General features: G+C 43.3%; 1 protein-coding gene across 1 annotated transcript in view; it reads right to left on the bottom strand.

The window, feature by feature from the left end:
• Nucleotides 1–7,871, bottom strand: part of SPAG9 (sperm associated antigen 9) — a 139,530-nt gene that overhangs the window by 128,287 nt on the left and 3,372 nt on the right. The gene's annotated exons all lie outside the window — the stretch shown is intronic.

The raw sequence follows: 7,871 nt of genomic DNA, 5'->3' as shown, positions 1-7,871 counted from the left end.
GGGGGGGGGGGGTTGCGCGCACGTGTGCATGTCTGTTCTGGGCGTGATCTGGTTCTCTGCATTTGTGCACGTGGTTCTCCGTGTGTGCACGCGCGCATGCGTCTGGTTCTCTCTCTGCTCTCCTTCATTCTCTCTCCCCTCTTTCTCTTCTTTGTCTCTTTTCTCTCTCATTGCAACATGCTCAACAAAAAAGGAATACACAACAACAAAGGCAACATTTAGGATTATTAAATATACTAATATGCAGTGCATCCTGCCACGTACCCCCCCCCCCATTTTGTTTTTCTGGCGTGCTGGCACTTCGGCACCTTCCAAGGTAGACAACGTGTTTTTTTCGGCACTCCAGCCAAAAAACATTGCCTACCCCTGCATTAAGGCATGCAACCTTCAACCATATTCTTTGTCCATAAATGCAGGTGGTATAGTCTACAGGGCAGACCCTACTTTGAAAGACTGTGGGACCTAAACCTGTTCAGCCTTCACAACAGAAGGCTGAGGGGGGACCTGGTGACTGTCTATAAACTCACTAGGGGGGGAACAGAAGGGTTTAGGGGAGACACTGTTTCCCCAGTGCCCCCCGGCCTGACAAGGAACAATGGACACAAATTATTAGAGAGTAGGTTTAGATTAGACATCCGCAAGAACTACTTCACAGTTAGGGCGGCTAGGAGCTGGAACCAACTTCCTAGGGAAGTGGTGCTGGCTCCTACCCTGGGGATCTTTAAGAAGAGGCTTGATGACTACCTGCCTGGCTGGACTCATTTGAGTCCAGTCTTTTCTCCCGTCCAGGCGGGGGGTCGGACTTGAAGATCTACAAGGTCCCATCCGACCCTACTTCTATGATTCTATGATAGTTATGTAGAGACTGGGGAGTACTACTGAATATTTGGAAAAACAGATGGTCCACAAATCTAGTAAGATGGGGTCAAAAAACCTCGGACTGTAAATCCAATTCATTGGTCTTTGGTCTATTTCTGTGAAATGCTACACTGAAGACATACCTTATTCACAACTATTTTTATAAGCTACTTCCAGTTTTTGGTAATGCAGCTAAATTTATAGTTCTCCTTACGAAGGGAACTTCATACCACCACTTCATATAAAAGCACTTTATTTCTACTTAATGTTAACCAGAAAGATACTCGGATTAAAAGGAAGTTATTTGAATGCGTGTTTGTTCGTACTGTAAACTTGAACAAGACTGCTTTCACATAAGTAGTTATAAAGCTATCACAGGACTCTGAATGGTGCTCATATGATACTGCTTGGAGCAAAATGCTAAAGAATCACGAAGCAGCTGATATCAAGGCAGGTAAAATTGCTTTTGGTCTCTCTGCTTGAAAACTCCCTCAACCGTTCAGTGTTTGCCAGCAAACTCATGAACTGCTGCAGGAGGGAGTGAAAATGCAGTTTAACAATTTTCCCATTGTTTTCGAAGTCTACTTGTGAAATGCATGTTGTAAACATAAGCTGGAAACCAGCAACATAATGCACGTGCCTTTTTATTCTCTCTGATAAATGTAGGGGATCTAAACTATTAATTTTTTTGACCTCTCTACATTAGCTAGTTGAGCCACGTCCCGTTTATTCTCTCAGTAACATCCCTTTTAATGGGCTCCAAGCATGACACAGGCCTTGCACCAAGCCACCACTACTACCACACCAAAGTAACTAAACAGAGGAAAATGGGAAAGAATAGGTTTTAAATAGAATGGTAACATCATTGTTCTGTTGCCTCTATTTAAGGCAGATTTTCCAGAAGTTAGATGTGCCGCGTCCGACCTGCAAGAGCTAGTGACAATTATACATCTGAATCAGCTGCTTTGATTCCATCTTAAATGTCATCATTACATATAAAGCTAAATATAGATCAGGATCACCCCCGCATATAATTTCTTTGGGAGTTGTTTAGCAAAAAGGATAAAGAACAGGCCAAGTTTCAAATGTTGGTTGTTGATGTTTTCTTTTGTTATGTAAAAAGTTTAACTCCACTCTCTTGGACATTCCTGGGGCATGAATATTTACTTTGGATAATATAAAAAACATTATGGGAACAAACTTCTATGGGAGAAAATTACGTCTTACAAGCCTGATAGTCCCACCCAGGAAACAAGAACTTTCAAAGCAAACTCAGTTACTGAATAGGACAATGGTAACTTAATTCTGTAAGTTTCTTACCATTACTTCAAGTAATACCAAACATGAGCATAATGGGGATATTAGAGAGAAATAATCTCTCATTCAAAATTTACTTTTTGCAACTGAAAGCATTGTGGGAAAGTCCAAGGCACCATTTCCTTGTACAACTGGTCTCTCCATTTGTTAGGGTATTCCAGAAAACAATACGGAAGAAATGAAAAGTTCTTCTGAAGCCACAGAGGGCTGGCAGAAGTTCAAAGGAGCTGCAGTAGACTAATCAACACTTATACCAGTTTTTAAAGTATTTTATAGGAAAGTTAAAAATATTTAAAAAACCCAATGACTTAAACTATTCCTATTTCTTCATTTTGAAGATTGTTTCATTTGACCCCAAATAGTTTGGTTTAAGCAAATTTTTAAAAAGTTTGCTTTTTTATTTAGGTCAATCTAAACGGTGCTGCTGTTTATTATATTATGCCAAGCTTTAAAAAAAATGATATGCACAAACTCTATTTATTAGTACTTAATCCTCCCAAAACTCATGCCAAGTAAACTGCATTATGGGGGAGCAGGCTGAGGGAGAAATGACTTGTCCAACACCAGGGTATCAGCACCCAAACCAGCAACAGGCCACAAATTCCTAGCACCGAGAGCTCACTTCCCTCAGAGACCAAGTGAACCAATTTTACATTTAAGATCTCAAATTTGAACTGAGATGAATCCTTTCAATAAAATAGATCTATTTACAGTTGTTAGACAGAAGAATCAGTTGTTCACATGCAATAAGACTAGATGCACTCAAGAGGTTTTCTTCTATGCTACGTCAACTATGTAGAAATTACCAGGATTATATGCATTAGTCTTTTGCCAAAAATAGTGATAGTAACTATTGGTTATGGTGTTAACATAGGCAAGGCTACAATCAACCGTTATGATTTTAAAGGCTGCAATATGTAGCCCTGGTCAAAACAGCTGGACGCTACGCATAAAAGGTAGGGCTATGCGAAGTTTCGGGTGCTAATTCGGAGGCTGAATCTCCCCCCTCCCAGCTCCTGGTTCTTTAAAAAACAAAAAAGACCTGAACTCACTGGCTGCTACAATGGCCTTCTAGGGGCTCATTGCAGAGCCCCCTCCCATGCAGCATGGGGCAATGGGGATTGCCCCCGCATCTGGCAGGAGCCCATGAGTGTGGGCCTTTTTTTTTTTTTTTTTTTTTTAAAAAAAAAAGAGCCAGGGCTGGGCAAGGCAGCCATTGACGGGGCTGGGAGAGCAGGCGGAGAACGAGGCCTGTTTTATTCGGAGGTGGCCGAATCTCTGAATCAGATTCAGACGAATTGATTTAGGACAGTGATTCGAATCACTGAATCAAATCACTGTCCCCCGAATCGGCTGAATCCAAATCTGAAGTGAATACTAGCCGCTTCGCACAAGCTTAATAAGAGGCCATTGCTTGGCTATCTACCCTTATGCTTCCCCTGATGGAATCAGTACAGAAAAGGTGGAAGAGACTCCCAGGGTTAGAAGGGCATTTACTTTTCAGAATAATTTATTAGTATGGACTGTATGGAAGAGTACATAACTTCAAATATAGTTATGACCACATCACCACACATAGGGAAGCATATTAATGATTCAGTGGATAGATGCTGAACACCTATATCACACACCCCATAAGTTAGAGATTACACAAAATATTAAGGCTACAATACTAGCAGTCATAATTTACAACCTTATACAACAGTCACCTGAGTCCACTCTAAAGATTTTTCCAGCTGAGGAAAAGGTCCTGTCATTTAAAAAAATCACGATAACTTAAGTTTATAACGTAAGAAAAAAGCTACTTCACACAATATGATTAAGAGGTGTTTGCTTCCAACACAAATTCTAAAATCTATTCAAAAACTAGAAAGATGATGTATGTATGGTAGCGGCAAACTTGGGTAACCTAATATGGAGCAGAAAAAGGTTATTCTTCTAAAAATAGTTAGACATTGCCTCCCTTTTTCATTTTCCATGTCCAATTAATCTACACATCAAACCCATTTAGTACAAAGCCAGAAGCTGTCTAATTCCCTTTCCTCACCTGCAAAAATGGTAGGCATGGATTAAGTGTTAAGTTTCAAGAGTTGCTTAGTTTCATAAGCAAATTGACAAGTCTGTAAAGCCCAAATACAGGATAAACCACTGAGCTTGACAGTAAAATTGCCTGCTGTTGCCGTATATTGTTTTAGAAGCCCAGAAGTACCATCAAGTCAGATCGTGCCTCCCACAGGAGCGCACAGGGCTACATTTGGGCTTGGGTAGTTAGCAGAAGATTGTTATGGGAATTTGAACAACAACAACTGGAAGTGTATTAATAAATAAAATACGCTAGCCTGCCAACAGCTTCCTTTTTCTGGTTCTAGTACAAGAAACCTCAGAAATGGGCTTTTAACAACCAGTTTTCCCAACAGTCACCTTGTAAAAATAAATTACTTAAGACACTGGCAACATATCCAGCTCTCCCCCATCCTCAGTTTTCAGATCACATGACAAAAGTGAACATTCATGACTGTTTATCAACTTATGCAGATGACTTCTTCCCGATTTGGAAAACTGCTCATGTGCACCATTCACTGAAAGAATGATGAGCAGCTACAGAGCATTAAAAAACAGTTAACAAAATTTTACTTCTCATTTTTGAAGACTGACACTGAACTTACCCTACAGTCATAACTTCCACAACACTGCAAACTACCACTAAGAAAAAGAAAAATGGAGCATGCAGGTTTAAGAACAGTTAAGCGAAGAGTGTTCCAAAATATGAAACATGAATATTAATCATGAGGCTACTGCAAAATCACTATTCCTAAATGCCCATTATAAGAGAGAAGAACCATTTAGAGCAGTCCAACTAAGACAGTAGTACTTTATTAGGACCCCTTTACTATCACAGAGGGGAAAAAACTATTTACCACTGGTTGTTTACTCAAAAAGGTCAAAAATACCATTTTAACCACCATTTTACATTAAACATTGTGGCTGTTGTAACAAACTAATACTGCAAACCTGAAAGGCATGTCCCACCCCCCACCGCCCCAAGTCCTCGCCAGTGCAAAACTGTTATGACATCTCATATTCCAACCAAATTTTCAAAAGGTAAGCGCAATGAATCAATCTAAAAGCCACACTTAGATTTTATCACCACTAAGTTTTCATGCATGTATCTGAAAACTGGACAACTGTAAATAACTTGAATACAGTGACTGTACAAGGCATGCTGACTGAAGGAACAACTGTGCTCACATGCAGAAGACAGGTCCTTGAGGACATGGACACTAGGTACTTTTTCTTTTTTAAAAACTAGTGTGAAAAGAATCCTACACCAGTATACCTTACTGAAATCTGATACAAAATTACCCGAGGAAAAACCCAGAGGCAAAACTACGCTGATGTAAGTGTCATGCGTCCGCAGCTTATCTCAGGGTGTCAGGTCTGCCCAGAGCAAACAAACCACTATCTGCTCCACCACAATCTAGTTGCAGGGCACTGTAATGACTGTGTACTGCATGGAAATAACCACAGGCCAGACTGCTCTGCAGCCCAATTACATTTAACAGTGTACTCCACTTCTGTGCATACTGGGTCAGTGTAAAGTTCATTTTACTGCTTAACATAAGAAAAACATGAGCTTGACATTGTGCTATCTGCATATCATCCACGCATTTACACTACTGAAGTGTAAAGAATCTTTCAGACACAACTACCTACTTGGTGATGTAATTATACTCTGTTTAACTGCATAATTAGCACCAGACACAATGATGGAGAAGCAACTATCAAGGGGCTGATATTAGAAGACCTGAAAATGACAGTATTTAGACAGGTTCAGGGGTGCTGATACAGCAGCAAGGACAGAACTGAGCATTTAATGAGCTCCGTTGACAGGCTATAACTTTAAGCAGGGTATGCCATATGTCTGTGTATCAAACAGCTGTAAATTACATTGGTGGAAAGACATTATGTCCATTCCCTAAGCTAGTTAGAGTTTCTGAGACTCCTAACAAGGACTGTTGAAGCAAGTAGCAAATCTAGTCCAGTTAATAAAATGGTAGAAATAGATCATGATGCAATTAAGTTACAACACAGTTGCAGAAATACCTACAGATCTGCAACTTCTCAAGAGTCTAAGAGCACTGATGCAACGAATAGCATCATATTTTGCAGGGGTGTGCGAAGCGGGCCATATTCAATTCAGATTTGACCCGGATCAGGGACAGTGATTCAATTTCTTGATTCAGATCACTGTCCCTGATTCGATTCGGCTGAACCCAAAGATTCGATGCTGATTTGGAGTCAGCGATTCCGCCATAGACACAGCTTTAAATGTTTTTTCTACGTACCTTGAGGTACCAGGCATGGCTCGTGAGCGTTGCAATGCTGGGGCAGATGGAGCTTCCCCTACAGGAGCATGGGGGGGCACCCCGCATGCTCAGCAGTGAACCCAGAAGTGGACTGGAACTACTTCCAGTCCACTTCTGGGTCTGTCACTGAGTGCACAGGAGCCCCTCTGGCTTGGAAATCAGGTTTGGGGGGACCCCAGATGTCCCTCCAGACCCAGGAGGCACCAGTTACTGAGCTAAGGGAGGGCCCAGGGGGCCCCCCGCGCGCTCCCCGGCAGGCCCAGGAGTGCTTCTGGGTCACTTCCATGTTTGCTGCCAAGCGCACTGGGGAGTCCCCCGCGCTCTTACGAGACACTCCATGCGTCCCAGCATTGCAGCATATGTAGAAAAAAAACATTTAAAGCTGTGTCTATGGCCGAATCATCGAATCTTTCCAAATCTCTCCAAATCAATTAAAGGGTCCTCTGATTCAATTTGGATTCAGAGATTCGGCCACTGAATGTCCACCGAGACTATTAGTCTTCTTACGGGTTTGGACACACAAGCTAAACTAAAATCTTCAGGGAAAAAGATGGGCGTAGTCATAGTGTCCTGGGACAGAGAAGATTAAAGCCCCAAATGATAGTGTAAGAATACAAAATGATGATGTTCTGATGCAAGGGCAGCTTTCCTGTTTTCCTCCCTCCAAGACTACATGAATTTGAATGAACGACCTTGTAACACCCACACGGGCAGCTTAGTGTCATCAGCCAAGTACCAGTCTCAAGCAACCTGTATTACCTGTTGCTCGGCTGAAGCGTCCCATTCCCTGGTCCTCGAGCCTTCCACAGGCACAAGCCCTTGCTCCTCCCGTCTAGCCCACAACGCAGCGCCACGTCCCAGGCCGGCCACCCAAGTAACAGCTCCGCATCCCCCCAAGCTCCTCAACCGCCATGCATTCGCCAAAGAGGGGAGCGGGCACTGGGGAAGTCCCCAGTGCCTGGCTCCCTGGTTTGCCCTGCCAGCAGCATCACTAGGTGAGAAGGAAGAAACCAGCTGTGGGGTGGAGGAGCCAGGACGAGGAAAGGGGTGAGAGAAGCTGACCCCAAAAGTCACAGGAGGAGAAAGAGGGAAAGGACTCGGATGAGCCATGGGGCCTCTCTGCCAGTGCTACGAGGAGGCAGGGTGGGCTGGGCACCCGGAGGGGAGGCAGCGGAGGCCACAAGCCTGCCAGAGAGTGCTGGAGGGAAACTGCCTGGGGAGGCAATGAAGGGAGGATAATGAGGGGGGCAATGAGGGCGGGGCGGGGCGCGCGGCTCACGCACCTCCTCGGCCTGCTTGCGCAGCGCCTTCTCGCGCTCGTACTGCGTG

Source organism: Gavialis gangeticus, unplaced genomic scaffold, assembly GCF_001723915.1.
Source record: "Gavialis gangeticus isolate Ggan-Ray unplaced genomic scaffold, GavGan_comp1, whole genome shotgun sequence".
NCBI lineage: Eukaryota > Metazoa > Chordata > Crocodylia > Gavialidae > Gavialis > Gavialis gangeticus.
This window is presented reverse-complemented; position numbering and strand designations above follow the sequence as displayed.